Source organism: Ornithodoros turicata, chromosome 9 (genome assembly GCF_037126465.1).
Source record: "Ornithodoros turicata isolate Travis chromosome 9, ASM3712646v1, whole genome shotgun sequence".
NCBI classification, from domain to species: Eukaryota; Metazoa; Arthropoda; class Arachnida; order Ixodida; family Argasidae; genus Ornithodoros; species Ornithodoros turicata.
Window position 1 is genome coordinate 12,187,226 of NC_088209.1, and position 27,901 is coordinate 12,215,126.

General features: G+C 48.1%; 1 long non-coding RNA gene across 2 annotated transcripts; it reads left to right on the plus strand.

Moving 5' to 3' along the window:
- Nucleotides 1-10,586: 10,586 nt before the first annotated feature.
- Nucleotides 10,587-27,377, plus strand: LOC135369316 (uncharacterized). 2 transcript variants are annotated; one of them, XR_010415071.1, is made up of 4 exons: nt 10,587-10,681; nt 21,128-21,257; nt 25,340-25,458; nt 26,573-26,604. It is a non-coding gene; the product is annotated as an uncharacterized LOC135369316 (long non-coding RNA). The 2 variants fall into 2 exon arrangements; XR_010415070.1 differs by having other exon boundaries at nt 25,340-27,377.
- Nucleotides 27,378-27,901: the final 524 nt, after the last annotated feature.

The following is a 27,901-nucleotide window of genomic DNA, read 5'->3' on the forward strand; positions in this document are numbered from 1 at the left end:
GAACCCAGAGATTCCCTCCGAAGTGACAACAGTGGACTAATTTGCCCTAAATTTCCCACTGTTGAGAGGAGCAGGAACGCAGAGATTCCCTCCGCAGTGACAGCAGTGCACTAATTTGCCCTAGATTTCCCACTGTTGAGAGGAGCAGGAACCCAGAGATTCCCTCCGCAGTGACAACAGTGCACTAATTTGCCCTAAATTTCCCACTGTTGAGAGGAGCAGGAACCCAGAGATTCCCTCCGCAGTGACAACAGTCGACTAATTTGTCCTAGATTTCCCACGGTTGAGAGGAGCAGGAACGCAGAGATTCCCTCCGCTTTGACAGCAGTGCACTAATTTGCTCTAGATTTCCCACTGTTGAGAGGAGCAGGAACCCAGAGATTCCCTGCGCTGTGACAACAGTGGACTAATTTGCCCTAAATTTCCCACTGTTGAGAGGAGCAGGAACCCAGAGATTCCCTCCGCAGTGACAACAGTGGACTAATTTGCCCTAAATTTCCCACTGTTGAGAGGAGCAGGAACCCAAAGATTCCCTCCGCAGTGACAACAGTGGACTAATTTGCCCTAAATTTCCCACTGTTGAGAGGAGCAGGAACCCAGAGATTCCCTCCGCAGTGACAACAGTGGACTAATTGCCCTAAATTTCCCACTGTTCAGAGGAGCAGGAACCCAGAGATTCCTTCCGCAGTGACAACAGTGGACTAATTTGCCCTAAATTTCCCACTGTTGAGAGGAGCAGGAACCCAGGAACCCAGAGATTCCCTCCGCAGTGACAACAGTGGACTAATTTGCCCAAGATTTCCCACTGTTGAGAGCAGCAGGAACCCAGAGATTCCCTCCGCAGTGACAACAGCGGACTAATTTGCCCAAGATTTCCCACTGTTGAGAGGAGCAGGAACCCAGAGATTCCCTCCGCAGTGACAACAGTGGACTAATTTGCCCTAAATTTCTCACTGTTGAGAGGAGCACGAACCCAGAGATTCCCTCCGCAGTGACAACAGTCGACTAATTTGTCCTAGATTTCCCACGGTTGAGAGGAGCAGGAACCCAGAGATTCCCTCCGCAGTGACAACAGTCGACTAATTTGTCCTAGATTTCCCACGGTTGAGAGGAGCAGGAACCCAGAGATTCCCTCCGCAGTGACAACAGTGGACTAATTTGCCCGAGATTTCCCACTGTTGAGAGGAGCAGAACCCAGAGATTCCCTCCGCAGTGATAACAGTGGACTAATTTGCCCTAAATTTCCCACTGTTCAGAGGAGCAGGAACCCAGAGATTCCCTCCGCAGTGACAACAGTGGACTAATTTGCCTTAAATTTCCCACTGTTGAGAGGAGCAGGAACCCAGAGATTCCCTCCGCAGTGACAACAGTGGACTAATTTGCCCTAAATTTCTCACTGTTGAGAGGAGCACGAACCCAGAGATTCCCTCCGCAGTGACAACAGTCGACTAATTTGTCCTAGATTTCCCACGGTTGAGAGGAGCAGGAACCCAGAGATTCCCTCCGCAGTGACAACAGTGGACTAATTTGCCCTAGATTTCCCACTGTTGAGAGGAGCAGAACCCAGAGATTCTCTCCGCAGCGACAACAGTGGACGAATTGCCCTAAATTTCCCACAGTCCAGAGGAGCAGGAACCCAGAGATTCCCTCCGCAGTGACAACAGTAGACTAATTTGCCCTAAATTTCCCACTCGGTTGAGCGGAGCAGGAACCCAGAGATTCCCTCCGCAGTGACAACAGTGGACTAATTTGCCCGAGATTTCCCACTGTTGAGAGGAGCAGGAACCCAGAGATTCCCTCCGGAGTGACAACAGTGGACTAATTTGCCCTAGATTTCCCACTGTTGAGAGGAGCAGGAACCCAGAGATTCCCTCCGCAGTGACAAGAGTGCACTAATTTGCCTTAGATTTCCCACTGTTGAGAGGAGTAGGAACCCAGAGATTCCCTCCGCAGTGACAACAGTGGACTAATTGCCCTAAATTTCCCACTGTTCAGAGGAGCAGGAACCCAGAGATTCCTTCCGCAGTGACAACAGTGGACTAATTTGCCCTAAATTTCCCACTGTTGAGAGGAGCAGGAACCCAGGAACCCAGAGATTCCCTCCGCAGTGACAACAGTGGACTAATTTGCCCAAGATTTCCCACTGTTGAGAGCAGCAGGAACCCGGAGATTCCCTCCGCAGTGACAACAGTGGAATAATTGCCCTAAATTTCCCACTGTTGAGAGGAGCAGGAACCCAGAGATTCCCTCCGCAGTGACAACAGTGGACTAATTTGCCCTAGATTTCCCACTGTTGAGAGGAGCAGGAAGCCAGAGATTTCCTCCGCAGTGACAAAAGTGGACTAATTTGCCCTAGATTTCCCACTGTTGAGAGGAGCACGAACCCAGAGATTCCCTCCGCAGTGACAACAGTGGACTAATTTGCCCTAAATTTCCCACTGTTGAGAGGAGCAGGAACCCAGAGATTCCCTCCGCAGTGACAACAGTGGACTAATTTGCCCTAAATTTCTCACTGTTGAGAGGAGCACGAACCCAGAGATTCCCTCCGCAGTGACAACAGTCGACTAATTTGTCCTAGATTTCCCACGGTTGAGAGGAGCAGGAACCCAGAGATTCCCTCCGCAGTGACAACAGTGGACTAATTTGCCCTAGATTTCCCACTGTTGAGAGGAGCAGAACCCAGAGATTCTCTCCGCAGCGACAACAGTGGACGAATTGCCCTAAATTTCCCACAGTCCAGAGGAGCAGGAACCCAGAGATTCCCTCCGCAGTGACAACAGTAGACTAATTTGCCCTAAATTTCCCACTCGGTTGAGCGGAGCAGGAACCCAGAGATTCCCTCCGCAGTGACAACAGTGGACTAATTTGCCCGAGATTTCCCACTGTTGAGAGGAGCAGGAACCCAGAGATTCCCTCCGGAGTGACAACAGTGGACTAATTTGCCCTAGATTTCCCACTGTTGAGAGGAGCAGGAACCCAGAGATTCCCTCCGCAGTGACAAGAGTGCACTAATTTGCCCTAGATTTCCCACTGTTGAGAGGAGTAGGAACCCAGAGATTCCCTCCGCAGTGACAACAGTGGACTAATTGCCCTAAATTTCCCACTGTTCAGAGGAGCAGGAACCCAGAGATTCCTTCCGCAGTGACAACAGTGGACTAATTTGCCCTAAATTTCCCAGTGTTGAGAGGAGCAGGAACCCAGGAATCCAGAGATTCCCTCCGCAGTGACAACAGTGGACTAATTTGCCCAAGATTTCCCACTGTTGAGAGCAGCAGGAACCCAGAGATTCCCTCCGCAGTGACAACAGTGGAATAATTGCCCTAAATTTCCCACTGTTGAGAGGAGCAGGAACCCAGAGATTCCCTCCGCAGTGACAACAGTGGACTAATTTGCCCTAGATTTCCCACTGTTGAGAGGAGCAGGAAGCCAGAGATTTCCTCCGCAGTGACAAAAGTGGACTAATTTGCCCTAGATTTCCCACTGTTGAGAGGAGCACGAACCCAGAGATTCCCTCCGCAGTGACAACAGTGGACTAATTTGCCCTAAATTTCCCACTGTTGAGAGGAGCAGGAACCCAGAGATTCCCTCCGCAGTGACAACAGTGGACTAATTTGCCCTAAATTTCCCACTGTTGAGAGGAGCAGGAACCCAGAGATTCCCTCCGCAGTGACAACAGTGGACTAATTTGCCCTAAATTTCCCACTGTTGAGAGGAGCAGGAACCCAGAGATTCCCTCTGAAGTGACAACAGTGGACTAATTTGTCCTAAATTTCCCACTGTTGAGAGGAGCAGGAACGCAGAGATTCCCTCCGCAGTGACAGCAGTGCACTAATTTGCCCTAGATTTCCCACTGTTGAGAGGAGCAGGAACCCAGAGATTCCCTCCGCAGTGACAACAGTCGACTAATTTGTCCTAGATTTCCCACGGTTGAGAGGAGCAGGAACGCAGAGATTCCCTCCGCTTTGACAGCAGTGCACTAATTTGCCCTAGATTTCCCACTGTTGAGAGGAGCAGGAACCCAGAGATTCCCTGCGCAGTGACAACAGTGGACTAATTTGCCCTAAATTTCCCACTGTTGAGAGGAGCAGGAACCCAGAGATTCCCTCCGCAGTGACAACAGTGGACTAATTTGCCCTAAATTTCAGACTGTTGAGAGGAGCAGGAACCCAAAGATTCCCTCCGCAGTGACTACAGTGGACTAATTTGCCCTAGATTTCCCACTGTTGAGAGGAGCAGGAAGCCAGAGATTTCCTCCGCAGTGACAAAAGTGGACTAATTTGCCCTAGATTTCTCACTGTTGAGAGGAGCAGGAACCCAGAGATTCCCTCCGCAGTGACAACAGTGGACTAATTTGCCCTAGATTTCCCACTGTTGAGAGGAGCAGGAACCCAGACATTATTTCGGGAGTCGGAGGCGAACGGCGTGATAAGGACGGCGAGCGTGGCGCCATCTAGAATCGAGAAAATCGTGAATCGGAGTTGCTCCCCGACTGGTATGGCCTTGTAGCGGCCGGACGACAACGACGAGCATCACCTGTGAGTCACCCGCTCGCGCTCACCCCTTTTGGTTCTCGTTCAGTAAACCTTCTCTTCTGCCCGCGACTGGTTTCCTGTGCGGTCATTTGTAGCATTGATGACCCGGACGATGCCACCCCCAGACCAGCCGCCTTCTTCAGTCACGCCCAACACGGTGGACACCCCGCCGCCATCCACAGAGCCACCGTCATTTTGAGCCCCCCAGGTAAATGTCGCCGACCTCAAGCTCCCGACTTTCTGGCATAACGACCCCACGTTGTGGTTCGTCCTCGTGGAGGCCGAGTTTGGCAAAGGACGCATAACCAGCCACGACTGTCCTTACCACATACCATATGTATATAACCACATATATATGGTATATACCACATATATACCCTCCCATACCACCATGTCCTTACTGCGCTCTCACCAACCGTAATGGCGGAAGTTCGAGACATCCTCATCAACCCGCCATCTTCGAATCCTTATAAAACGGCTGTCCGAGTCACAGCAACAGCGCTTACGTCAGCTGCTGACAACAGAAGAATTGGGAGATCGTACTCCAACGCAGTTTTTACGTCGCATGTACCAGCTTCTCGGCGACGATTCATCCGCCTTGGACGAATCGATTTTAAAGGAGCTTTTCCTGCAACGGCTTCCCCAGACCGTAAGCATGATCCTCTCTGCCTCCGCCCCATCCCGCTCCGAGAACTGTCCGAATTGGCGGACAGGATCACGGAAGCCACTCCTTCCTTCGTCTACCATATTCCAACTCCTCCTACCCACAGCCACAAGCCTCCACTTACGCTACTACACCCATGTTCTGACTGCGCTTCGCTCCGAGAAGAAGTCCAACGCCTTCGTTCTCTCGTTCAGAGCCTCGTCAGCCCACCCCTGCAGTTTCTACATCCCAACTTGAAGACGAAATTGAACTTCTGAGAGCACAGGTCTCCGCTGTCTCACGGCGGCCTCCATCTACCGGCCACCGCCTGTTCCACCCTAGCCGATCGCGTTCCCTATCACCACGCTATCGCTTCCCAACCCGGCGCCGCCCCCAGTTCCAACTGTGCTGATATCACGCACGCTTTGGCAAAGCTGCAACCAAGTGCGAAGAGCCCTGCGTTTTCCCGGGAAACGCAGGCACCGGCAACTAGAGGCGACCGCCGTTGCTGGCCAAGCCCCAGGTCGCCTGTTCGTCATTTCGGACAGCTCCTCCAAATCACAATTCCTGGTCGACACCGGCGCCGCTGTCAGCATCATCCCCGCATCGCCATCCGATCGTCGACATCGGCATTTTGACGGCCCCGCCCTTCAGGCCGCTAACAAGACCCCAACCACCACCCACGGCGAGCGTTCACTAACCCTCGACCTTGGGCTCCGCCGCGTTTTTCGCTGGGTCTTTCTCATCGCCGATGTATCCCACCCCATCATCGGCGCAGACGTCTTGCGCCACTACGACCTCCTCGTCGATATGCGTCACCGTCGCCTCACAGACGGCACCACTACACTCAGCGTGTCGGGAATAGCCACCCGGGTGCCATCGTACCGCTTGAATGTGCTGGTGCCCGACTCCAACTCCCCTCATGCCGTCTAATCAATGACATCCGTCAACACCACTTTTTCTCCTCATTTGACGCGGCTCACCTCACTTTTTCCTTTTGACCACTCACCTCACTTTTGACCTCACTTTTTCTCCTCAAAAGGGCGGACTCGAATTGTCTTCCCCTGTCGGTGACGATCTCCGAGGGAACGCTGAAACGGCTGATCCATGTGCCGACGAAGGCAGCAGCCACCGAGTGGGCGGTCATGTCGGCAAGGGGAACGGCCTCCGACCACCGCGTAAAGCGGTCGACGCATGTCAAGATGTACCGTTTCCCTTCGCAGTGTGGCAGGGGGCCGACAATGTCGACATGTACCGTGTCGAAGCGGGCGTCGGGAGGAAGGGAGTGGGGTGGTTTAGACGGATGCAAACGAAGACGGATGTCATTGTCTCTTTTTCTCCTCACGCAAACGAAAACGAAAGTGGTGCATGGCTCACATCACCATCTAATGATCTTCGCCCCGTCAAGCACGGCATTTATCACCACATCGAAACCACAGGACCTCCTGTTTTCGCTCGGCCCAGACGCCTGGCACCGGAGAAGCTAAAGGTTGCCCGAGCCGAGTTTGAACACATGTTGGAGCTTGGGATCGTCCGCCCGTCTTCCAGCTCATGGGCGTCTCCTCTCCACATGGTGCCCAAGAAGACGGGAGACTGGAGGCGTTGTAGGGACTATCGTGCGCTTAATCGCGTCACCATCCCGGACCGTTATCCCATACCTCATATCCACGATTTCGCCTCATCACTCCACGGCTGCTCGCGATTTTCCAAGATCGACCTTGTAAAAGCGTATCATCAGATCCCCATGCACCCCGACAGCGTTGCGAAGACCGCCATAACAACACCCTTCGGCATGTTTGAATACCAACGGATGCCATTCGGTCTTCGCAATGCTGCTCAGCCATTTCAACGGTTTGTCGACGAAGTCACCCGAGGACTACATTTCTGTTTTGTTTACATCGACGACATACTAGTTGCGAGCAGTTCCCCTGAAGAGCATCGCCAGCACCTCCGCCAGCTTTTCACTCGCCTGCAAGAATACGGACTGATCGTCAATCCCAGTAAACGCTTGTTTGGCGTTGAAGAGCTGGAATTTCTAGGCCACCTCATCAACAAGAGTGGTATCCAACCTCTGCCACATCGTGTCCAGGCCTTGCAAGATTTTCCACTACCAGACTCGCCGAAGAAGCTACGTGAATGCATCGGCATGATCGACTTTTATCGTCGTTTCATTCCCCATTGCGCGCACGTCATGCAGCATCTTCACGCCTTATTGCCTCAGAAGCAGTCTCGCTCAGTCAATCTCGTTTGGACAGAATCGGCTCGAGAGGCGTTCCACAATCTCAAGTCCTCTCTCGCCGCAACTGCTCTTCTCACGCATCCTCTTCCCGACGCACCAACGATTCTCGTCGTGGACGCTTCCACCGACGCTGTTGGTGCCGTGTCGCAGCAGGAGATCGATGGCGTGTGGACACCACTTGCATTCTTTTCGAAGCCCTTGCGGCCACCGGAGCGCAACTACAGCCCCTTCGGCCGCGAGCTGCTGGGTATTTACCTTGCCATACGACATTTCCGGTATTTCCTTGAAGGCCGCATCTTTCACGTGCTCACCGATCACAGGCCTCTCACCCATTCCATCAACTCAGGTAACCCAACGCTCAGTCCACGTGAAATCCGTCAGCTCGCCTTCGTCGCCGAATTCACCACTGACCTCCGGCACATTAGCGGACCCCTCAACGCTGCCGCAGACGCTTTGTCACTCATTCATGTTTCCACGGCGCTCTCAGTCGGTGAACCGATAGACTTCGACGCTGTCGCTCAAGCGCAAGCCAACGACGCCGAGCTCGCGTCTCTCCGCTCCTTCCCTGGTCCCCTCCCTTGGAAGGACGTCGTACTCACCAATTTGGCTACACCACTTTCCTGCGACGTTTCTACTGGCACCCCCCGCCCGTTCGTGCCAAAGGCTTTCCGTTTCCTCGTTTTTAAGGCCCTCCATTTCCCGTCGCATCCAGGCATTCGCGCCACCCAGCGGCTCGTCACTGCCCGTTTCCTGTGACCAAGAATTAACTCCGACATCCGACAGTGCGCCCGCTCATGCCTACAATGTCAGCGAGCGAAGATCACCCGTAACGTCACTCTACCACCCAAGACCACCTCATCGCCCGGCAGTCGTTTCGAGCACGTGCGTGTGGACATTGTCGGACCATTGCCTCCGTCACGAGGTTTCCGGTACTTGTTCACATGCATCGACCGCTACACCCGCTGGCCAGAGGCTCAACCTATACCCGATGTCACCGCAGACACTGTCGCCCGCGCCTTCCTCTCAACCTGGGTCGCCCGTTTCGGCGCCCCGGTTGTCATCACAACCGACAGAGGACGGCAATTCGAGTCGAAGACCATTAAAGACCTTCTGTGCTTCCTCGGCTGCAAACGAATTCGTACTACGGCATACCACCCTTCGAGCAACAGTCTCGTGGAACGACCCCACCGGCAGATTAAGACCGCTCTGCGTTGCCGCCCTGACCCCACCGCATGGGCCCACGACCTGCACGCCGTCATGCTTGGGCTCCGCACAGCTGTGAAAACCGAATTGCAATGCTCACCGGCGGAGTTAGTCTACGGCACTGCCCTTCGTCTTCCTGACGAATTCTTCCTCTCCCCAACCCCACCATCCTCCCGTGCAATCCTCCCTCGACAACGTCCGGGAGATCTTCCGGCACATTCAGCACAAAATATATAGTTTGGCAGGTGGTGGCAAGGTGTGTGCAAGGCGAAGGTGACTAAATGAAACATCAAAATATTATTTGTGGCACATGGCAAATCGGAAATGTGTGAGGAGATAACGGTAACAAAAATGCAGTCTGATATTTCTTTAGTGCTCATTGCTAGAAACACTCATAAGCCAACATTCTCTTCGTATCTCAAATTTTTTTGTAAACACCTGATTTCTAGATGTTATTAGCACCGTACTTTTTCAAGAACCGCTAAAATATCATTTATGTTACTAAACAATGCATACAGCAGTTTACTACAATAAGCATTGCCACATCGCGTGCAACAAGCGGTGGTAAACGCGAGGCCGACGCTTCCCCATGACAACCTCAACGTGGACATTCTGCTCCATGCGGTTGCGTAGCTTCGATACCGTTCCGTTCACGCTGAGTTGGCGCTCCGTTGGCCCGATTCAGTTGGCAAAAGTTGCTCCATGCGGTTGCCGCCTTAGTGTTTGACAGCGCCACGAATTTGGTAGAGTTGAACTACTTTCAAAGGTAGTGGAGAACAAGGTCGCGCCCGAAAGCCACGATCTTGAGGGGATTACGATGATCCTTGGAAGAGACACGACCTTCGGTTCTACACTCTTAAAAATGAACTTCACCGCATAGCACGCTCCTAGCCAACCATCATCTCGAGTGATATCGTTATCTGCCCTGATTTGTTGAAAACGAGAGGCGTACGCCTTCTCTGTGACAACTATGAACAGCACAAGTGTCACAAAAAAGGCGTACGCCTCCATTTTCAACAAATCAGGGCAGATAACGATATCACTCGAGATGATGGTTGGCTCGGAGCGTGCTATGCGGTGAAGTTCATTTTTAAGAGTGTAGTTTTCTTTCAATAGGGGGCAGCGAACAATTGCCCATTCGTGGAACCCAGCTCTCCCCTTCTGATCTGTTTTGGTTTCGGTCTGTCTACCAACGTCATGATGACGTTTGTTGGGTAGAGGTCTATTAGCAGGATCCTAACACGAATAAATGCATTTTCAAAAAGTCCTGAAAAACGAATCTGCATATACTTCTTGGTTGCGGCATGTTCCACAAGGTTATCGGGTTTTAATACTTGTACACATAAGAATAAATCAATCGTAATAATTTATTTCAATAACATCTCGAGCCACATTGCGCATACTGCACTCTTAAAAATGAACTTCACCGCATAGCATGCCCCTAGCCAACCATCATCTCGAATGATATCGTTATCTTCCCTGATTTGTTGAAAACGGGAGGCGTACGCCTTTTTTGTGACACTTATGCGGTTCATAATTGTCACAAATAAGGCGTACGCCTACCGTTTTTAACAAATCAGGTAAGGTAACGATATCATTCGAGATTATGGTTGGCTAGGAGCGTGCTATGCGGTGAAGTTCATTTCTAAGAGTGTGGCTAAGGTAACATTTTGTAGACCATGTCTCATAGTGATGCGTAATATCTGTATTCCTTACATTATGAATTGCATACAGAGTCTAAGACTGTTTGCGCTCCAAGACATACAACACGTTCGCACAGAGGTATTTCAAAGTCCAATGAGGATACAGGAATACGTCATGCCTCTCTTCGAGTCCTAATTTGGTCAAGACGGATGCATACCTTCTACGTGACGCGAACTTGACGTCTCGCAAAGAAAGCGAGCATATAAGAATGTACTTTCCCCTAGGGATCTCGGAGAACGACATCCACTGCAACGCCTACGCGCAAATGCGGCCTTTCACCTCGGCATGCTTGATTTCGACCGTTCTGGGACTCCATTCGTGTCCTATGCATCTGTCCGTGGCAGCGGGAATGATCAACAGGTAGGTGGCCCTTACGTTTGTCTATTTTGATCCGTCGTTACTTCAGTTTCATATCTTGAGAGGTTCCACGGTTGCGGGCCTTGACATAACTAGGGATATTGTCTCGCGCGAGGCTTCGACAATTTATAGGAGGCAGGACGCATTGGAAGGTAACATAGCTTCGTCCAACTATTATCACCAATAATCACACTCTTAAAAATGAGTTTCACCGCATAGCATGCTCCTAGCCAATCATCATCTCGAATGATATCGTTATCTGCACGGATTTGTTGAAAACTGGAGGCGTACGCCTTTTTTGTGACACTTATGCTGGTCATAATTGTCACAAAAAAGGAGTACGCCCCGCGTTTTCAGCGAATCAGGTCAGATAACGATATCATTCGAGATAATGGTAGGCTAGGAGCGTGCTATGCGGTGTAGTTCATTTTTAAGAGTGCAGGCGCACATAGTTGTTGGAGAGCGCAATAGAGATCAAAATAAGTACACCTCCATTGATACGAGGAATTTGGAGATGAAAAACCGCGTCGAGAACGCCGTGATTGTTGTGGTGGCTCTTCGTCTGATACATCCGGTACAGATCTTGGTAAGTTTTATCGCGTATGCCGTTATAGGATCTGAGACGTCGCGATGCGAGTCTGCGCCTGGCGCGGGGTAAACGTGAAGCGCCTCCTAACACCTACCTACACTCTTAAAAATGAACTTCACCACATAGCACGCTCCTAGCCAACCATCACCCCGAATGACAACGTTCTTGCCCTAGATTTGTTGAAAACGGGAGGAGGAGCCTATTTTGTGTGTCATTATGCACGGCACAAAATAGGCTCCTCCTCCCGTTTTCAACAAATCCAGGGCAAGAACGTTGTCATTCGGGATGGTGGTTGGCTAGGAGCGTGCTATGTGGTGAAGTTTATTTTTAAGAGTGTAGAAGTTCTGTAAACAGAGGAAAGCGAACACACATTTGCAATGACGAGACCCGTAAATTGAAATTATCTTCATTCCCACTTTACATTGACCAACCAACCTGCCAGAGCCTGCCGTTTCGTCCCCCTCTCCCCTACACACACACAGAGAGAGACCGGAACGGCTCTGTATAGGGTACTAAAAATGTAAGGGGCAGTTGCGCCATTGTATAGCACCATTCGCAGCGTCTGCAGTCAATGGATCAATATTTGAAGGCTCTTATAACCCAATCGTTGGAATGGTTCATACGCTGTCTGTCGATCAACCTGGTTGTGCCTTTGAAACTAACGATGTATAAGTTGTTTCCCGCTTCCAGATTTCTAACGATACACTCTAAGAAAAAAGGGTGTGAAAAGGTGGTAACTTCTGTAGTTACCACCTAGATCAACATACACTCTAAAGACAGAACTTCACCGCATAGCACGCTGTGCGCCAACCACTGCCGAGAGTTATGGCTTCTGATTCGAAGAGAGACGTGGGCGCACGCCTTTTTGTGACAATTTGGATATATGAAAATTGTCACAAAAAGGAGTACGCCCCCTTCTGTCTTCCAATCACCAGCGATAACCATATCATTCGTGGCAACGGTTGGCGTGCAGCGTGCTATGCGGTGAGGCTCTGTTTTTAGAGTATAGCGTCTTATAAAAAGTGTGAAAGTGTGGTATCACATATCCAAATTACTACGAAAAGGCGTACGCCCCCTCGCTCACCGAATCAGGAGTGGTAACCCTGTCATTCGTGGCAGAGAGTGAGGTAGCGGGTATAACTTTGCAGCCTCTTAGGCACAACATGTGCGACAAATATTACCTCCTGAAAGGTGTAACTGCTCCACCCTTTTTTCTGAGAGTGTAGCCCCCGCGCGAGTTAAGACATGCGCGTGGGATTTTAACGCGTAATTATATGCATAAATTTTCTATCGATCGACGTTAAGATGACTTTTGTGGGCAGCTTGACAAATCTGGAAAAGTGGACAGCTTGACAAGGCAAGTTTTGATGGGCATCACATAAAGCAGCGTCCCCTTGACAATGAGCGTAGCACGTAAATAGCGACTAACCATGCTAGAGAGAGGGGAATTCCTAACCTTGGTACTACATTTCATCCGCCTACAGCATGAAACGAGCGACAAATGGCAGTTCAGCGTATACATGACACTCACTGGTAAACATAAACGAGCCTTTCGGTGCCACGAAGCCTTCCGGTCCTTCCGCGACCAAGCACTCTCAGCACCACCCAACATGCAGAATGATATCTTTCACTTTCCTGATTTGTTGAAAACTGGAGGCGTACGCCTCTCTGTGGCAATTTGAATTGCCATAAAAAGGCGTATACTGCCCTCTCTCTCCTCAAATCAGAAGCGATATCTGTATCAATCGGCATAGTGGTTGGCGCAGACGCGCAGACCGTGTTTGCTGCGAAACCGGATGTCGTTTTGGCAACAACCGGAAGCGGTGCAGCAGGGCATGTATTGGGAACCGTTCGGAACACTCGGATTATCGTGTATCCACAGGAGCGACATCCTCACGGAATATTCTAGTGGAAGAAGGCCACAACTGCCAAGCACGTACACTCTTAGAAATGATGGTGGTGGTGGTGATGGTGATGGTGAAAGGGCTTGCCGTTGTCGGCCTCACGTATGTGGGCAACGTCACGACTGACGCCCTAGGGAAATGTGCGTCCAACGTTCCAGCGACAACGTTCTCGCCCCTGATTTGTTGAAAGCGGGAGGAGGAGCCTATTCTGTGCTCATTATGCACGACACAAAATAGGCTCCTCCTCCCGTTTTCAACAAATCTAGGGCGAGAACGTTGTCATTCGGGGTGACGGTTGGCTAGGAGCGTGCTATGCGGTGAAGTTCATTTTTAAGAGTGTACGGTTGGTTTCATTTGTGTAGAGCACTCAGTTTTTTTTTTCTTTTAGCCTCTGGCCCATTTTCCGTGGAACACCCCGCAGATATATCTTACAGATATAGAATGCCTCGCATTATTTTCGAAACGTCAAGTAACGAAGGGAAGATAATTGGGGCATTCCTCGCTAAAACGTCCGGAAACCCTGCTCGTCCCCCCCCCCCCTTTCCCGCATATTTTTTCTGGAAAATTCGGCTGTGTTTCTGGGTACACGTAATATTTGACTATACGAAGTATTTCTGCGCTGATGCCACGCATGCTGGCGCTGGGCACAATTGAAAAGCGCACGCGTCGCCAAAACCACTATACGCTAGGAAGACAACCGGCGCACACTGAAAGCGAGTGGAATGTTGCCGTCTTTTAAACGCGTAGAGGAATGACTTCTCAGTGTTTGTGGAAAGTCACGTGGATTTCACTGCAATATGTGTGCGGTCTCAGCCCATTTTGTCGAACGTCGTTTGGTCGAACGCCGTTTGATCGGAGGCGTTTGTTGAAAGGGAGTTCTAAGCTCCGTGGAGTGCGTCGTATACTCACCTGTTTTTCTTTTGACCCGTGCGTACGGAGCAGGCAATCAGTGTCGGCTCATTTATACCCATTTTCAAAACCTGTCAACTTCGGGTATTTTTGCCACAAAAGCTGATTCAGATTAAGGTTTCCAAACACGTCCGTGCTGAGGCGACCAATAACCGCTGCACAACAACAACAAGAAAAAAAATTATCAGAGAAATTGAATTAAATTGTTGCTTAAAGAATCCCGAATTTGCAAGAAAATTTCGCTTTTCGTCGTCTCCGTAGAAGCACACAAATTGCAGTGAAGCGCCCCTCACTTTGCACAAACGTAGAGACGACATTCCTCTACGCGACTAAAAAAAACGTCAACATTCCACTCGCTTTCAGTGTGCTCCAGTTATCTTCCTGGCCTATAGTGGTTTTGGAGAAGCGCGTGCTTTTCAATCGTGCCTATAGCGTCGGGACAATGGCATCAGCGCAGAAATACGAGGAGTGTTCAAGTCAAACCGGAACTTTCTGTCTCCTGAGTGTACAAATGACTCGCGCTACTTCTTTTTCATCATTTTCACACGCGACAGGCCTCCGCATTCACCACGTAGTGGTCCAAAGTTTGTGCAAAACAAAAGACACGTGCTATAGACAAGATGGCCGACAACGAGGTGAGCGCGCATATCGAACAGCGAGTTGTCATGGAGATTTTCGTGAATGAAGGTGTAAAGTCATCTGAAATTCATAGAAGACTTCAGGCCCAGTATGGTCACGATACACTTAGCCGCAGCAAAGCGTTTGAGTGGCGCAAACGGTTCCAAGACGGCCGTACATCGGTGCAGGATAATCCCGGCCGGGGCGGCTCAGAGCCCAGTGTCAGAGTTCCTGAGAACATCCAACTTGTGGAGCGCCTGATCCCCAAGGACCGACGGATAACATGTCTCGAACTGGCTCGAAAGACAGACCTTTCTGCGGGAACGTTGAACTCTACCATTCATGAACACCTCCAGTTTCGGAAAGCCGGGCCTCATCACCCAAGGAGTCCTCCTCCTACAGGACAATGCACGCCCGCATACCTCGCAGCTCACGACACGCACCTTACAGGAACTTGGCTGGGAGTTGCTGCCACATCCCCCTTACAGTCCAGACCTCGCCCCCAGCGATTTCCATCTCTTCGGGCCACTGAAGGCGTTCCTTGGCGGCCGCCACTTCAGCTGCGATGACGAGGTCAAGAATGCGGTCCGATCATGGCTGCTACGCGTTGGTAAGGATTTCTACGCTGCTGGCATCCAAGCCCTCGTGAAAGCCCGGAACAGGTGCATTAGTGCTGCTGAAGATTACTTTGAAAAATAAAACTAATTTCTCGCCTGTAAGTTCATTTTACTTTTTGCGAAAAATGAAAAGTCCCGGTTTGACTTGAACGCTCCTCGTACTTCGTAGTCAGGCATTACGTGTCAGCAGAAACAACACAAGATATGCGGGGTGGTCTAGCAGAGTCCCGGAACGTTTTAGCGTGGAATTGCCCAATTGTAACCTGTACGGAATGAATTGAGTCCCAGGAAGCAAGCCCCTGTTCAGGTTAATTTTGCCGCTTAAATGGACGTTTAAATCTCTTGAACTCAATTTGGAAATTATAGCGTAATTTTATTCCTCGTCCATATCAGTGACTACGGCATCGAAAATTTCAACCGAAGTATTGGCGTACACGCTAAACTTTTTTACACCTACACTCTTAAAAATGAACTTCACTGCATAGCACGTTCCTAGCCAACAATCAACTCGAATGATATCGCTATATGCCCTGGTTTGTTCAAAACGGTAGGCGTACGCCTTTTTTGTGACACTTATGCTGTTCATAATTGTCACAAAATTGGCGTACGCCTCCCGTTTTCAGCAAATCAGGACAGATAACAATATCATTCGAGATGATGGTTGGCTAAGAGCGTGCTATGCGGTGAAGTTCATTTCTTAGAGTGTACACTCTTAAAAATGAACTTCACCTCATAGCACGCTCCTAGCCAACCAGCACACCGAATGACAACGTTCTCGCCCCTGATGTGTTGAAAACGGGAGGAGGAGCCTATTTTGTGCCGTGCATAATGAGCACAAAATAGGCTCCACCTCCCGTTTTCAACAAATCAGGGGCGAGAACGTTGTCATTCGGGATGATGGTTGGCTAGGAGCGTGCTATGAGGTGAAGTTCATTTCTAAGAGTGTGTGTTAGTGTAAGAGGGGTGTATTCTGCAATATGCACCCAGATCACACTCATATTACACCCCTGCGATGCTGATCCTCTCATAGATTGTTGTGAGTTGGGTACGCATCTACATTGGTGTGGTAATGCTGTCCCAACGGTGTAATAAGGGCGCGACGGTCTAAGGGTGTTTTGCCTTAAAGTAAAATGTTTAATATTGTCATGAAATATGAATGGCCTGTACGCTGAGTCTTAACATTCCCTCATAACAAAACTAGCAAGAAACACAAACTTTATCTTGATGGTGAGTTGATACACCAAGCAATTCCACAATTCAGTGTTTTTATGTGCATAGTCAAATTAAACTTAGACATCTCACCCAATTGGTTTTGACTGGAATGCGAGCAGGGCTATCGAATTTGCAGACGCTCCCAACACCGGCAATGTTCATAGTATCTATTTTGTTTGCAGAAAGGAAATGCCTTTCTAAGTGAGCTTTTGGTTCATCATCGTCATTTACGTGGTGTTTCAAAATTATCTCTAAATTTAAGCGCGTACATTCTTATCCGTATCTCAGACCGCATATTGGTCCAATATGGCACCAGTTCGCAATTACTATATTGGGAGAATACAATGCATTGCATGTTCATGTTATGCATTTACCTGGGCTGATATGCATGATGCACTCACTGGAACCAAAGTTACACACGTTACGCCACACCAAAAATTGAATCAGTTTCAGTTATACACTGTTAAAACAGAACTTGACCGCATAGCACTCTCCTCGACAACCATCATTCCCAATGATATCATTCTGTGTATTAATTTGTTGAAAATGGGAGGAGGCGACTATCAGGGACAGATTATCTTGTCCCAGATAGGCGCCTCCCCCCTGTTTTGAACAAATCGGGATATAGAATGATATTATTCAGAATGATGGTTGTCAAGGAGCGTGCTATGTGGTGAAGTTCTGTCTTGACAGTGCAGGGTATCGTCCAATGACCAGTGTAGACCAACAAGCAGCGCACCCGCTAAGTAAATGTTACATTCTTTCAGAGTTGTGTGTGATGTGCGTGTTGTGAAATACATCCTGAGAGGCAGCTGTATTTCATTACAGCTACAAACTTTTACACTCAAAGGGGTGTGAGTTGTGGTACATACACACACCTTACACTCAAAAGGGTGTAAAAGACTTTAGTGTGTAGTTTGTGTGTTATCCGATTGAATAGAGGAAGAGAGCAGATGCTGGGTGTTGAGAGTATGCCGGGACTCCCTCGTTGGAAAGACGAGAGAACCTCGCCCCTAAGATCTAGTAAAGGCGTTACCATGAGAATGGAAAGGCCGCGGCCGTGCGGGCTTCTCATAGAGATACGACGGACGACACCTTTCCTTCTCTGAGCGCCGCGCACTCTCACTCCTTAACGCACCTTTGTCGGTCAGTTCCGAAAATAGAGTGTCATATCACTTAGAGTCACTAAATAAGCTTCACGTCATAGTATCGACACTGAGTTCCGAGAGCGGGCATGCGCCATCTTGTTTTTGCGCCACGGTAGCCACGCGCATGCGCATTTCAGGCGCATTTTATCTGACGATGCTATCTATCGTGCGCGGGTGAAATGTCCCTTTCCCTTGCAAGCAGCTCATTAAGGCTGACAGCCTCGAGCTCACCTTGACATCCACGGGATGCTCTGGTGGACAATACATGGATTATCGCACAACAATCATACACACTTCTCTATCCCACAGCGAGCGTTATGTTAGCTGTACTTGATCCCAAAATGGGGATGATACCTATGTGGTGCCGAAACAAGATGGCACTCCTGTTCTCCCTTGGACCGCTGTGTCGATACTCTGAAGCGAAGCTCATTTAGTGACTCTAATTTCACCCCTTGTTCATCACCGACACAATGACGCCCGAAATCGGACGTGTGTTAGTGGTGTGGTTTCTGCGCAAATTGATTTAATGCGTAACAAGAGCAGGCGACGGAAGTTGAGACCGTTCCGGGAATTCCGTCTTTGCAGACGTCACTTGGACAAGGCCAATCACGGGAGCGGCAGAGAGCTTGGCGTCCGACTGCCGGGCGGGAGTGATGGATGGAGCGCGCAGGTCGCGGAGAGTTGTGACACAACAACAACAGCAACTTTATTAAGCGCGGACCCCATAACAAGCGACACGCGACGCGCTGCAAAATTTGTCGCTGTCGCGTCTGGTCATGGCGCGACTTCCTGGTCCATTTGAGCAGCGACATTTCGTCGCCGAGAAATGATTTTTTTGGAGAAGCAATGCTTATTTTATTCTAGCTAAGTTGTAAATTGCCATAAATATACCAAAAATAGTATTTCATTGATCAAAACGAGGAGAACTTGTAATAAAGGTGCTATGTAATATTCGCCGTAACGCAGTGGCGCTGCGGTTGAAGTTCCCAACGCCCCGCCCACTTCTTCGTCTGCTACTTTTGTTGGTTGCCCTCTCCACCATTTCCCTTGCCCACGCGTTCAGTTCTTGTTTCACGCCGCCAAATCTAGCTGGTTTTGTCAAACAACAGGCAACGAACTCAGCGACATGCTACAAATATCTACTGGGAGTAGATGCAGAAATATTCAGCCGCGACAAAGCTTTTTTGACGCTCGTGTGGCGGCAGTGACGTCGATTTTGTCGCTTCTCGCATGTATCTGCCGCGTGTCGCTTGTTATGGGATTCGGGCTTTACGGGATGACGGCTGGGGAGTTTCATCGCCGGGGGCGATACTCTACCCCATTGCAGGTGGTGATGCGGGGAATGAAATGATGAGCTCCTTCACAAGGAGGATCCAAGTCCTCCGGTGTCCAGAAAGGTGAAGAGAACCTTGAGGGCAGAGCGTTGGTGTGCTGGATGTAGGCAGGGACCGAGCAATTTTGTGAGAGAGAAGGGGCGGGAGTCTAGCTCGTTGAGGGATGCGGAGAGGTCTGAGATCGGCTCGTGGAATGCTCATTCTGGTTAGTGTCGTATGTGTTTTTGCCGCGAGGAGCTCAATACCACGGATCATATATCAGGGTGCAAAACTTTTTCTTTCGTTATAGCAAATATCGATGATACGTTAATTCAGCAGGACTATTATAAAACGCCTTGCACCACCCCACTGTGACATCAACGTCTAAATTACAGAAGGCTCGAGAACCGAAACGTGTACAGTAGAAAGCACGACCGACTGTATTAGCTACGCGACCATAACATGCAGCCTCTCCCCTAGCGCCGCGCTTTTGTGGCTTCTCCTAGGCTCCGCTTCGCTACTGTGGCGCTGCTAGCGTGCCATACTTTTCTGTGCTTGGTGCCGTGCGTGTGCTTCACTCCTCCCTCGGACCAGAGTTGTGCCTATATCGTTACAAGTAACTCGTTACTTGGTAACGGTTACTTTTTTTGGTAACGAAGTAACGATTCAGTTACTTTTTAAAAAATAGTAATAGTAACGGAATCAGTTGCAAAAATTGCTAACTCGTTACTGACGTTACTCGTTCCTTTTCTTCTGCGCGGGGGAGCACCTTTCGGCACTCCGTGTGGCGCAATGCGTGCAGACCAGGTGTGACGCAATGTATTAGTGCAGTCCCTCGCTGGATATGTTGTTGACGTGCTAAATCGTCTTAAAAGAAGGCCCTTGTCTTTTCTCTTGTTTCCTTAATCTCTGACCATCACTCCTTCCCAAGAATGGGCACCAATTCTGCTATGGCTACAAAAAACGCGTTTCGACTTCTAGCCTTTTCTTGTCTTTGCTAAGCTTCTCAGCACCCTAAATTATGACGCAGCCCATCGTCTGTTTTTGGGAACCGTTGGTGATCGGTGGCACGAAAACCGGTGTCTTTTCTCGTGTTTTCATAACCTCCGATCACCCCCACTTCGGCTGCAGATGCCTCCACACGAAAGAGAACGAAGATCACCGATGTAAATTTCGAGTATCAGCTTCTTGTGAAGTGCAATTTCTCATTAATAATGAGCTGAAGGCAAGTGACGGCATGTTTGTTGGCTCCTTTAACTATGCGGCGGTAACGTAAAAGTAACTCGTTACCTGTGAGTAACGAGAAGTCGTTACTTTTGTATTGTGGTAACGAGGAACGTATTTAGTTACTTTTTTCTGAAGTAACGGGTAACTGTATTTAGTTCCTATTTTTTGGTAACGGGCACAAGTCTGCCTCGGACGAACCGCCTCTGTATGGAGCTATGTCTTCTGCTCTTCGCTTTTCGGTTTTGGTTGGCTATTGTCATCACTTACGAATTAATTATGCGCAAAATGATTGCGAGTGTTGTACTCGTTATCGAGAGGGTGGTTCGTGTTCGGTATGACGCTCATCTGTTTTTTTTTTAATTCACGCGATGAATCCCTTTAAGCACAACGCATCTGTCCAATGCAGTTGATTAAAATAGAAAGTCATTGTATCTACGCACCGTTGTCGTGTTTTTATTATGTGTGCAACGACAATTTTCGTGTAAATGCGTCCGTGTGAACCTTGTAGTTGATAGCGCCTCTTTGTACGTATGTCACGTCCCTGAATGCATATAAACGCACGTGCGCACAACACTGTGTGATAAGCGTGCTTTTAAATCACTCTACCCTGAAAAGAAAACTACTCTCTCCAAAAAATTTGGACCAAATTGCGGGGCACGGCTTATGGCTTTGCTCCTTAATGTTTGCTTAGTGACTCGTAAAATCTGTATCGTTCATGTTACGTCTAATTGCAGTCTGCTTTTGCTGCCCTCTCCTGCATATGAAGTGTAGCGCTGTTTGCGCTGTAAGACATACAACACGTTCGTACACACGTATTTCAAAGTCCGTTCGGGTACACGCATTCCTTTGAAGTGACGCAAATTTGGCGTCTCGCAAAGAAAGCGAGCATCTAAGGATGTACTTTCCCCCAAGGATCTCGGAGAACGACATCAACTGCAAGGTTCGACAACGGATGGAGCATTTCATCTGGGCCGCCTTGATTTTGCTCCTTCCCGGAATCCATTCATCTGCAGCAGTCGACGACAGCGGGAATGATCAACAGGTAAGCCGGAATTACTTTTGTCTATTGCGACCCGTCGTTACATTCAATGCCGTTTTTTTAAGAGAGATTACGCGCTTGCGGGTCTTACGTAACTAGGGCATATTTACTTGCGCAGCTCTTCGACAATTTATAGGAAGCTGCGTAGGATTTACTTTTAAAGAATATCGATTTTTTTCTCCAGTCTCAAGAACACCGTTACGTGACTTGATACTTACATCGATGCCGGACACACTGCAAGGCAACATAGCTTCGTCCAACTATTCTCTCCAGTGATCAAACGAATACAGCTGTGGGAAAGCGCAACCGAAATATAATATATAGGTGCGCCTCCGTTGATATGAGAAATTTGTAGGTAAAAGAGCGCAACGTCCTCATTGTTGTAATCCTATTAGTCCGACACATCCAGTCTATCATAGTAAGTTTTACCGCGTATGCGAATATCATATCAGTGCCGTTGCGATGCGAGTCTGCGCCCCCCCCCCCCCGCGACTGTGTCTTCCAATTCCACCTAATGCTTTTAATGCGTTAGCATTAGGAGTGTCAAAAAAAGTGTATGTATGTGTGTGCGTGCGCGTGAAGCCTCTCTTGATGAAGCCTCCAGGACAGCGGTATAAGTGTGCGTGCAAGGGGGGTATAGGTCGGTAAATCGAAATGGAGGCAGATGATTGGTAATTGAAGGTAATTTAGAGTAAGAGGCAAGAGTAACTGAAGGTAGTTAGAAGTAAAACAAGAAAGTTGAGTTTAAAGGTAATGAATGTAATATCGGTGTAATTAAGAGAAGGGTTAAATACAATTAAAGAATACCAAGCGTAACCGCAGGTTATACCAGAGGTAATTACCGGTAACTAAAGGCCATATTAAGGTCAATTGAATTCAGAGTAATTATGGCAAGTAATTAAAGGTAATTAATGGAATTCAAGATCACCTCTTGTAACCTGCGGTTACGAGAGGTAATTAAAGGGTAATTACAAGTAAAGTAAGCTAATTAAAGGTTATTAAACGAACTTACACATTGTACACATAGCAATTGAAAGTGTGAAACCTGGAACCAAGCACTGACTGAGGTGGACAACAGAAAGTCAGGTTAGACTGGAAGTGGAGAACCGGAAGTGGATACCGGAAGTCAAGTATAGACGGGAAGTGGTCAACCGGAAGTCGGGTTTAGATCACTGATCCCTACACTGTTAAAACAGAACTTCACCACATAGCACGCTCCTAACCAACCATCATACTGAATGATATCATTCGGTATGATGGTTGGTTAGGAGCGTGCTATGTGGTGAAGTTCTGTTTTAACAGTGTATGTATAAAGACAGGATCGCGCATAGGAGAGGGGCTTGTGGGAGAGAGGTGCGCAACCGGCCGCCATGTTGGAGGGCCCACTGGCGCCGGCTGCTCCCATGGGAAACAATGGGAAGCGATTTGATGTGGAGTATTTATTGCACTTTAAACGCTCCGCCAGAGCTTGAGGTACCATCACACTGGTGTTGTAGGAAGAGATTAGGGAAAGAGAGATCCTGAAGTTCCAGAACGTTATTACAATGGCCTCAGCTATAGTAGAACGGCCCAACAAAGACTGAATTGCTCAAGAAAGTAATTGATTACAAGTAACGCAAGTACTAGTAATGCGTTACGCACAAGTCTTATGCTAACGCATTTCTCTCGCATTTACCGTTAAATCGCCAGTCAAAATTTTTTTTTGATTATCTCGCGATTCCTTATCAGGTTCACCGACTTCGAACTGCGAGGGTCCCATTTTGACGTAATGTATTTATTTATTTATTTATCCTTGTTACGCTACAACGCCATGCGCGCGCGGCATACAGCAGAGGGGGTACAAATAGAAGAATGTACATGTACGTAACATTTCGACAATCGCTACACTACACAATCATGGAAACAATCATTGTCCCTAAAAGACTACAATTAGTTACCTGAGAGAAGGTATATCACACGCGTCAAAGCTGGAAATCCCAACCAAAAATCGATAGATTTCATTGTCCACTAATCCAATCAGAACTCCTTACGTTACTGAAAGCAAAATCTGTTTCCTGCTTGAGTATTAAGGCGGAGAGAGGTTTAGTCCATGACCTTTACTGTACACCGTAGTTCCAGTCTTGGGGAAAAGTATAATTTTGGAAATTTTGAAAAAAAAAATCGAACTTTTGGGAAATGTGCTGGAGACAGTCTCACTTCGCCTATACTGATCCGTGTCAAGTGAGGAAAGAAGGCTGTCCTCAGGCGTGCTGCAAAAAAAAAAAAAAAAAAATCACCTTTGCGTCTTCGCATAACTTTACAGTCTTGTTGGTTTTATTCAAGAATAGCATTGCGTCGACACATAGATTATAAAAGAACGGTCGACGTTTCGACAGTGGCACCGTGTTCGTCAGGACTGTCCTGAGGAAGACGGTACCACTGTCGAAACATCGACCATTCTTTTATAATACATGTGTAAATTACCCATAAATAAATTAGTTTTGGTAACTTTCCTGTAATCTGTCGTCCACGTCTTATTATTTGACTTCTATATATATATAATATACGAGGGGCGTTCAAGCCAAACCGGGACTTTTCATTTTTATCATTTTTTGCAAAAGTAAAATGAACTTATAGGCGAGAAATTACTCTTATATTTCAACGTAATCTCAGGCTGCACTAATGCACTTGACCCAGCGTTTCACGAGGGCTTGGATGCCAGCAGCGTAGAAATCCTTACCGACGCGTAGCAGCCATGATCGGACCGCATTCTTGTCCTCGTCGTCGCAGCTGAAGCGGCTGCCCCCAAGGAACGTCTTCAGTGGCCCGATGGAAATCGCTGGGGGCGAAGTCTGAACTGTAAGGTGGATGTGGCGGCAACTCCCAGCCAAGCTCCTGTAAGGTGCGTGTCGTGAGGTGCGCGGTATGCATTGCCCTGTAGGAGGAGGACTCCTTTTGTGATGAGGCCCGGCTTTCCGAAACTGGAGGTGTTCATGAATGGTAGAGTTCAACGTTCCCGCAGAAAGGTCCGTCTTTCGAGCCAGTTCGAGACATGTTATCCGTCGGTCCTTGAGGATCAGGCGCTCCACAAGTTGGATGTTCTCAGGAACTCTGACACTGGGCTCTGAGCCGCCCAGGCCGGGATCGTCCTGCACTGATGTCTCGGAACCGTTTGCACCAATCAAACGCTTTGCTGCGGCTAAGTGTATCGTGGCCATACTGGGCCTGAAGTCTTCTGTGAATTCCAGATGACTTTACGCCTTCATTCACGTGAATCCTCATGACAACTCGCTGTTCGATATGCGCGCTCACCTCGTTGTCGGCCATCTTGTCTAGCACGTGTCTTTTGTTTTGCACAAACTTTGGACCACTACGTGGTGAATGCGGAAGCCTGTCGCTTCTAAAAATGATGAAAAAGAAGTAGCGCGAGCCATTTGTACACTCAGGAGACAGAAAGTCCCGGTTTGACTAGAACGGCCCTCGTATATAATGTTATATATAATATACAGTCAAACTCCTTTACAACGAAACTCAGGGGACAGCAAAAAAAAATCGCAGTAAAGGTATTTTCGTTTAAAAGGATGTCCATTATTGGACCTATAGGGCTCCAGCGGGACCGCAAAAAAATTTGCTGTAGTGGTATTTTCGTTGAAAAGGTGTTCGCTATAAAGGAGTTTGACTGTAATATATACATATATAATATATGTGATGAACACTGGAACATCCGTCCCGAGCAATATCAGTTTAATGAACAATCCTGCCCATGCACGAGCGTGAGTTCGGTCTCTTCGTCGTTACGTCACACACACACACACACATATAGCGATCTGCAGTCCGGTACCGAAACACAGTATCGATTACTGTAACGTTTGATGTCGATGGAATGGACATGATAACGTTGTCTCCGCTTTGTTTCACAGCGATGTGCCTGTGCATGTCAGGCGTTGGTTGTTGGTCCTGTCCACACTGCGGTTATTTAAAATAGTTCTGTTCGTCCTCCGGTTGACTCTATCATTGACTCTATCATTATTAGTAAGAATGTTTGACACACTATGACGCCGAATGTAATAGTAGCCAAATTAAGCAAAGTTACGTTTCTGTTACAGCGACATACGTGTTGATCGTTCATCGTTCCGTGTTCGTCGACAACCGGAGCTGATTGGCAGCCTAGAAGAAGCAATACAAATGAAGCCGAGATTAAGTAGGTGTCCATTGCCATTCACTGGTAGGTGTCGAGCGTTCTTCCTCTTAGCTGTTGACATTCTATAATGTGCATGGTGGAAGATACATACAACAATGTTTGTGTTTATGCCCGTTCGGACAAGCTTGGTTTGTTTTGCAGCATAATCTCAAACGCTTTCTGAAAATCCAGGCAAATAATACCAACCTGCGTCCCCTTCGTCTAATGCTAAACCAAAATCATAGACTGCTTCGACTAATTGGGTAGACGTAGAAACACCACCACGAAACCCGTGCTGGTTGAGGGAAAAGAACTTGTGGCTGTCGAGGTAATCCCCGAGGTAACAACTAATGAGACGTTCTAAGATTTTGCAAGGAAGGGAGTTGCCTCAGGACAGAAGCCGCCGATATTTCGAACAGAGACTGTTCTTCTTCTCGACACCGTCCTCATCATTGGCATGGTATTTAAAGGGTTAGGTGTGATGTGTTTAAAGGTTCATGCGAATTGTGGGTCAACAGCCCGGAGGGAAGAAAGGGTCCGTACGGGCTTCTACGGCCGGAGTGAATGGCTGCTTTGTTAGAGTGGGGAGGGGATTATGGGATGCTGTTGTTGACGTGGTTGACGGTTGCTCGACGATGAAGTGACATTCTTCCAAACATAGAGGAGCGGGGAATTCCCGAACTGTTGCCATGATCTCCGACGGAACTCGGAAGGCATCATCTTCCGTTATTGTTGTTCTGACGCATGAGTACCATGAGTACGATGATAAAAGCAGCACCTGCAATAAAGACAGCAGCATGTTTTTAGCAGATGTTGACGAGGTGTCGCGCCACCTTTGCGCTTTATATTTTACGCTTGCTTTGACAGCAGTTTGGATTCATATTAAAAGCAGTAAAAAAACCCCAGTGCGAGGGGACAACGAAAAAGGACGAAAGACAGACAACACAGCACTGTACTGCCAACCAAAGACTTTTATTCCTGAAACATCTCCCTTTTTATAACACAACCCTCTATCCCGTTCCCTCTCCTGTCGAACAATACAGAACCGCCACGCGAAGCACCTAGTCCACGAGAAAGTTCAACCCGCCCAGATTTTAACTTTATCTCAGTTTGGATTCATCTGTCTCGATTATGAATGTTTTTCTCCTTGCTTGTCCAGAGCTGTCCTAACCTGCCCAGACATGCTATGATGACGTCACACCTGACGTTCCAGGATGTCCTGAACTGGTGGTCACAAGACAGATAGTGGCGCCAGTTGGAGTGACGCTTTGCAACTAGGTATCGTCACCTGTCTCTGTAACCATGGATCCAACGATGCTCAGCGGCCGTTCCTGACCGCTTTCTTCAAGATGGCGTCATTGATCTTCAACTTGACTGCCTGTTCTCCACTCTATTTCTACCTATTTTTTATGATCACGACTTGCGGGCAACATGAAGAGCACACTGGACTCGTGTTAGATGTTCCCAATTAGTGTGATGACTCACTTGATGATCCTAATTACTGTGGGGGTCCTAATCAGTTCTAACTGCTAATTGCTGACGTCCAAAGTGCTTTGTTTGTTGCCCGCAAGTCGTGGTCAATGAGTGCTACTGTCACCTTTTTTCGCTTACGTAGTTGTCACCATTAACCGTACGCAAGAACCGCTTGGCCGAATATGTCGACACAGCTTTGCAGCCCGGCTTATACGCGCGTACAAGGCTTGAGAACGTACCATATGCCAGCTGACATTATCTCGGAGAAATGTTAACGCATGTAAAAAAATTTATTCAATAGTAAGATAATGTGTGATAACAAGAATGATGATTTAAACATGTATATGTTAGTATGGTGTGCTGCTGTTGAACGATGTTGTTCACTTCGAAGAAACTGTTTCACGTCGAATGTGTATTGAGTGTTGTCAGTGTACGGTATGATATACAAGCGATATTCCAAGTATCTTAAATGTAAATAAATTATCCCTGTTTTTCTTACTTCCCGTACCTTCGTAGAGTGTGTTTCATTTTTCATTTCAGCTACATACATTCGCGGTCGTAAGAACCCCTTTCACCTATACCATATACATATATATATATATATATATATATATATATATATATATATATATAAAGAGGGAAAATAAATAAGTAAATGATGCTAGATGTGTTTGAAATTCAAGCTTACAGATTAAGTTGGCTTCTATGGCTGCATGTAAAGAAATAGATACTCATGGAACGATGCGACATATATATATATATATGTCGCCCCGGACATATATATATATATGTCGCATCACCGACTCAGAATTCTCACTTCTGAATCGGGGTCTGTCATTCTGCCCCAACAACGCTAAACTAAATGAATATCAACTCCATGTTGACTTGGACAATTTCGCAAGACGTATGCGCCCAAAAGAATATTTTTTCGACAAACCTAACTCCAATCCGAATCCCTTTAAGGGCACTTTTGCGCAAAGACACTGCCTGGTCTTGGGGCCCAGATCAGCAAAGG